Source organism: Pongo pygmaeus, chromosome 4 (assembly GCF_028885625.2).
Source record: "Pongo pygmaeus isolate AG05252 chromosome 4, NHGRI_mPonPyg2-v2.0_pri, whole genome shotgun sequence".
NCBI classification, from domain to species: Eukaryota; Metazoa; Chordata; class Mammalia; order Primates; family Hominidae; genus Pongo; species Pongo pygmaeus.
The window spans coordinates 111,844,299-111,851,128 of record NC_072377.2 but is presented as its reverse complement, the minus strand read 5'-3'; the positions used below and the strand labels follow the sequence as shown (position 1 = coordinate 111,851,128).

The following is a 6,830-nucleotide window of genomic DNA, read 5'->3' as shown; positions in this document are numbered from 1 at the left end:
GGAAGAATATTCCATTGGGAGTAATCATGCTTTGACAGAGAAAGACTGAAAGATCTTTTCCAATTCTAATTGCCATGATCCTGTGTAATTCAATTTGAAATGGCCTCACTATTCTAATTCACAAAGATCCTATTTTTACTAACTCTTTCTTTTTCATAATCCTGCTTCTGATATCACTACTCCTTTAAAAGGGAAAAGAAACCCTCGAGCTTGGTTTCCAAGTATTCATTGAATTACGCCCCTTATTTCCTTTTTCTTTTTTTTTTTTCTCCAGACAGACTGTTGTGCAGACTCAGGCAGCTCACTCGGGGCTGGGCAGCAGACAGTGATTATCATCACCCCCTGCTTTCATCCATTACAGCGGGTGTTAGCAGGTAAGGGTGAGGGCTGACAAAGAGGTTTTCAAAACTGGTCAGCATAAATGCTTCCAGGAGGCCAATTCAGGATAATCTATTGAAATATGGATCGGAAATATGGCTAGCCCAGGCTGAATACCTCTATCTGTTGCATTTAAGCCAAAGTAACAGAATGCTTTCATGGGGGAAAAGTAACAAAAGCCATAATTACATGTGGAGAATTGTCTGTTCCTATCGTTTGGGGTTAATTTCGTGAAATGGTTGCCATTCTGTCTGGGTCCAGCATCTGTCTCAGCCACTTTATTTGTTTTGAGATGCTTCGGGGTAAGGTCTCTGGAGACTTGAGTCCTGGAGGCCTTCTGGTTTCCAGGAGCCAATTTGTGACAAGATCAAAGGGGTCTAAAGTCCCAAGAGCCTGAATTACACTATGGAATTTACTGGTATATCTCATTTTACAGAGCACTTCCGTGTTTGAAAGGTATTAGGGAGTAAATTTTAGTGAATCGAATTTTATTAACCCACTAACATACTATACTTCCCATTGGTAATGGTCCCTGGACTCTAGCTTTCATTTTTCCTTGTCTATCTAGTAATTAATGATCAAAATTGAAGTGGAGCCACGCAGTGAATTTCTTTATAAGCCAAGAATGCTTTGTAACGTCAGTGTTTTCTTTCATATATAATTTTTATTAAACAATTCGAGGAAATGAAGAGCTAAAACAAAAAATATTCTGAAAATTTGAGGTAAAATTTCCAAACACTTCCAAAACAGTAATAATAATACCTTAAAATTCAAACAATTATACACAGATAATATTTACATTCCTGGAGTGAAAAAAGCATGCTACTAATGCTAATTTTTTATCTTGAAATATTTCAAACATATAGAAAAACATCAACAGTAATGTAACGAATGTGTATTACATACCATTAAGAATTTTAATGTATGAACAGATTTTCTTTATTAATTAAAAAAATAAAACCTTGTACTTGGAGTTGAAGAATGTTTAATCTCTTCTCTGGTATTATTTTTCCTTCTCCCTCTCTAAAATAACTTCTATCCTGAAGTAGAAGTATATTCTGACCATTTATTTTCTGTATTTTTACTATACTTATATGAATCCCTAATTGGTAAATAGTATTTTTTATGAGAGTTTTATTTTCTACATCTTATTTTGATTCAATATTTTATTTTTAAGATCTACCCATATCAATACATGTGGATTAAGATTTTAAAAAATTTAATAGGTATGGAACATTCCATTACTATTGACTTATCCTACTCCATTATTATTTACTTATCCATTATTTTAATGATATGCATTTAGGTTGCCTCCAATTTTTCACAGCTGTACTGTGCAGCATGTCTCCTTATGCATAAATGTTCAAATTTCTTTAAAGTCTGTAACAAGAATTAGATTTTCTGGATCTCGAATATATGCATCTTCACCTTCACTGTATACTACCAAATGCTCTCTAAATGTATTGCTCTCACCAACAATGGTGTAGTCAAATTGATAAATCTTTCCCTTTAAGATTTATGCTTTCTGTGTTTAGTTTAAGAAATCCTTCCATCCCCAAATTATAAAAATATATTTGTTGTGTGTTCAATTTGTGTCTTTAATTCATTTGGGATTTATTTTGGAATATGACATGAGGTAAGGTTCTAATTACATTATTTTCCATATGGATAGCAAAGTTACTTACAATGCCCACTGTCTTTTAAGGTCACATCTGTATATAGTGAGGTCTGATGTAAGACCAGGTTCTATGAATCCATTCATGGATGTGTTGACCCTCTCCTAACACCACATTATTTTAGTTGACAAAGTAGTACATGAATTTATGATATCTAATGGAGCAAATCCGTCCTTTTTATTTCTCTTCTTGCTATTCTTGGACCTTTGTGCTCTTACATGAATTTTATCAGTTTTTTAAAAAAATCTTCAATACAATAAATTGGTAATACAAATGTGTAACATCTATCCTACTCACATCAAACCACTAAATCTAATTTATTGGTCATTCATCAATATTAAAGATATCCTGCCATGTCCTGACACTTAACATCTTTGAAAAATAAGCTTATCATGTTCCCTTTCCTCTACAAATAATTACTTTCTGTTTCAGCAATTTTCATGTGATTGCCACTCTCTCAATTCACGGGCCTCTAATATCCATTCTGCACCAAGTTTAGAGATCCAGTCCTTTCTGTTGTGCCACCGGGAGATTACTTTGTAAATGTAACTTCTTTTCAATCCTCTTCTATTTTTCACTTCAATCAATTCTACACAGAACTTGTAGAGCAATTGCTTTACTGTTTTAATTATGCCACTTTTCTGCCCAAGCATGTAGATTCATATTTGCTACAAGGCTTGAGTGACTCTCAGAGACCACACATCCTATCTCATGGATGAATGACTTGAGTCCCAGAGAGGATTTGCCCTGCCCAGAGTCACACAGCTAGCCAGGAGAGGAATTAGCACCCAGAAGGTAAAGCCTAGTCTAGACTTCGGGTCTTCTGATTCTTGAACCAATTCTCTTTTTGCCTTTCGCACTGCTCTACCAAACCTTCGGATAGCATTCCCTGCATGATAACACTGGATCTACTGTACTTCATATAAATTCCTCAAATGAAATTCCCTTTCTTAGTCTTACCTCTCAACGTGACTTGTTCCTTCCTACTGCCTTGGAAATACAAGCTTCCACCTTGAAAGCCAGCCTCCTTACTTTCCACTGAGTTACATCTCAACTTCTTGGAAATGTGTGCCTTTTTCAGGATGTAACTACTGCTGCTACTGCTACTACTACTCTTAACAACTGCAATATGACCCTCACTTACTGTACTTTACCTGGCTCTTGAGAGACATGACCTCAACTTTCCTCATTCCACAGATGTGGGATTTGAGACCCAAAGAAGTGAAGTAACCTGCCCAAGTTTACACAGCTTGGAGTAGTACCCGAGTTTCTATGGACTCCAGAGCTCATGAGTTCACCACTTCACTCTGTGCCTCCTAACTCTGTAAGTATTTGGCACTCTTCAACTCTAGATTGCTCTTGAATTCAGTTGCACTTACTATTAGCTGCTTTGGGTATGTGCTGAACCTTTGTCATAAATGTAGGCTCTAGCCTTGCAGTTGGACAGTCTATCCTCTGAATACAGGATCATTGAAAACTTTCTTTAGATTGTCTAGCTCCCCTCAGGGCATCTACTATGAAGCCCTGCTCTGAGCCCTCCTCTGACTGATGAGGGTTTCATTAGCCTAGAGATTCCTCTGTGACAACCAGCCAAGAAGCTTCTATGTTGAAAAATCTCTCATTGTGCCAGAGACTAAAACTGAGACTTATATATATGTTTTTATAACAAGGTGAATAGAATGCCACTGAGAAAACACACTTACTGTATTTCAGCATAATAACTTCTTTGCTGTTGCCTAAAGACCACGAAAAAGCTCTCTTTCTCGTCACAAGTTACTGTTTCTCTAGCTAGTATTATATACCATTAATTAGAAACCCAAATTCTACCTATCGTGTAAAATGTATTACAAAAATTATGAGGAAATATGTCTTCGAAAGTAATTTTGTGAGAGTAAAACATAAAAGCATATAAAATTACTGAAATGAAGAAAACACAAAATGTAATGCAGTGTGAGGTCCACTATTTGCAGTACTCCAATTCTATTTTCCAGGAGCTTGGATGAGAGTGCTCAGTGGCCAGGCTTGGACAAGGAAGGAAGTTCTGTCCTCATTCCACTTCATCTTGGGCAATCATCTTGCAGCAAGGAAGGGCAATGAGCAATGAGGCTCAGTTCCCAAAAGCCTGATTTCAAGGACAATTTTAATACTGTTGGGGTTTTTTATTATAAAATTTACAAAACAGATTTTTAAACTAATAGACTATTTTAAAAAATTGATTTTTAAAAAAAATTAATAGACTCATTTTTAGAGCAGTTTTAGGTCTATAGAAAATGTAAGTGGAAAGTATGGAAAATTCCACCCACACCCTCTCCTACCTCACCTTACAGTTTCCCCTATTTTTAACATCTTGCATTAGTGCAGTACATTTATTATGATTGATAAACCAATATTGATACATTATTAACTAAAGTCTACAGTTTACATTAGGGTTGACTCTTGTGTTGTGCATTTGATGGGTTTTGAGAAATGTATAATGAAAGGTATCTACCATTACAGTATCATCAGAACAGATTGTAAGCTACCAAAATTTCACAAAAAGAAGACTAAAAGATACCATGTTGAAACATTTAACCGTGCTGAAACAAGTTAAATCAATTAAACTCAACCCAAAACTTAGTGAACTTATTCTTTATAGTTCGTTTCAGACAGAAAAGCAATATAGTAAAAATTAAGTAGTCTTTTCTTTGAAAATTATAGTTATTTTGATAAACAGTGCTGTCAAAACAGAAAATATGAACACCACATACTCTAGTTCATTCTCTTTCGTGTGCTGCTCTCATGGTTTGGTGTGAATACTTCATAGTTAAAGTATGTCTTCCCTTGAGGATCACGCAGCCATTTAATTTCTGTTCTGGCATTTGACCTATTGTGTTTATGAGGTTCTACTGAGAAATGGAATTGATGATTTCTTCCATAACCACAAAGAAAAAATTGAGAGTTACTGATTTCAAACCACTATTATAACCTTTCAAGTTTTTCTGGAAAAATGTTTTCTTTCCAAAATGAAAAGAAAAGGAACTCCTTATTAAATGTCTAACTTTTCTGTATCATCACATCTTTCAATATGTTAAATTCACCTCAGAGTTGGCTGGAGGAAAGCTGGAGTTCCTCATCTGTAGTTTGGAATCTGCCAGGAGATGTCACTGGCTGGCCTAATCTTTATTGGTTCCTGCTTGTTCAGGCATTATTTTCAAGAAGAGTGGATTTTCCATCTGGAGCCTACCCCTCCTGTCCTCCACAATAACTTTCTTGTCAGTATACATTCACTGTTCATGCTTCAAAGACTGTCCTTCTCAACCCCCAGATGCCCCTGAGGACTCGGAGGAAGCCAGTGCTAATGCTTTCTCCAGTTTCTCTCCTCTTGTGTGAACTGTGTGAACTGCCACTTTAAGACTCTTTTGGAGAATCATAATCCAAGTTGCAAAGTCCAACAATTCCTCTGGAGAAATGGTTCTCAACTGGGGGCAAATTTGGGCCCCAGGAGACATATGGCAATGTCTGATGATGTTTTTTTTAATTGTTACAAACAGGCTGGGGAGAGATTCCTGCTAGCATCTAGTTGGTAGACGCCAGGGATGCTGCTGAACAGCCTGCAGGATACCCCCCACCCCATCAAAAGATTCTCTGACCCAAAACGTCAATGGTACTGAGGTTGAAAAACCCTGCTCTGGAGTTTTAATCAGTTGGCCATTTTTGCCATCCCATGTTGAAATATTTTTATTTAAAGCATTACATCTGGTTTATTTTCTCAAGATAATGTCCAGTGTACAGTGGAAAATGATATGTTTTCCTATCACTTTGCTCAAGAATAAAGCTGTAATATTTGCAAAATAGATAACCTTAGTTGTCACTCAAAATGTAAACTGTCATAAGGGATAAGAGATTAACTGATTTCACTGTCAACCTTCACAGTGTCATTATTTTTCCCTGTAACTATCTGTTTGATATCCTTGCTGACGAAGATGTTTTAAAATGGAAGACAATTAGAGGCTTTATGTTTATGAAAAATGAAGTGTTCACGCACAAAAGAATGCACAGTGGACCTTTTATGGGATGTTTAAAACATCCTTTCATTAAAAGATTTTCTTAAGTGGCTGTTTGTCACTTAATAGGAATCCCCGTTGTTGCTGCTGTTGTTTTCATGCATAAATACCAGCATCTGTAGGTTTCCAGGATGTTCTTTAGAATTTCACACCACTTGACTTCATGTTGGGTTGCCTCAGATGATTTTTCAATCTTAAAGTCACATCACAGAAAAGCATATCTTTCAATACACTACAAAAACCATTGGAAACTGGCAGCCAGAGAACAAGATTCTACTCACTGATTAGTTTTGTTTAGCCAGGATGGAATTCAAATCTTTTTAAATGAGTTGCCAATATTCTTAAAAATTAGTAGATTGCTCATAAGAATCTAAATTCTTTTTCTTTTCTGAAAAATGAAAAGATCTGGCTTTTTTGGCCAGCATTCCTCCATGGCAACAGTCTACTACAGGAGAATGTATGCTTTAGACAGGTCTGGCACCTGCCAGCTTGCTCTAGTGTGCACCCAGCCTATTGGACACCTGTGGGTCTGCCCACTGCAGTCATTTACGGGGATAGGCCCCTGCTCCATTGCAACTGAGTTCTGCAACTGCAAGTGATTGTTGGTAAATATAACCCAATCCTTGCTGCATAAACTAATAGAGCAATTCATATGAGAAGGAGCTGAGGCCATTTTGGAGGATGGGAGAAAATGAGCTGAGAGTAGAGATTGAGCTGTGACTAAATGGAAGGG

At 36.6% G+C, this 6,830-nt stretch overlaps 1 long non-coding RNA gene across 1 annotated transcript; it reads left to right on the top strand.

Moving 5' to 3' along the window:
- The first annotated feature begins 280 nt into the window (after positions 1-280).
- On the top strand, positions 281-4,184 carry LOC134739561 (uncharacterized). Its single transcript, XR_010126337.1, has 4 exons — positions 281-374; positions 2,705-2,849; positions 3,252-3,378; positions 4,046-4,184. It is a non-coding gene; the product is annotated as an uncharacterized LOC134739561 (long non-coding RNA).
- The last annotated feature ends 2,646 nt before the right edge of the window (positions 4,185-6,830 follow it).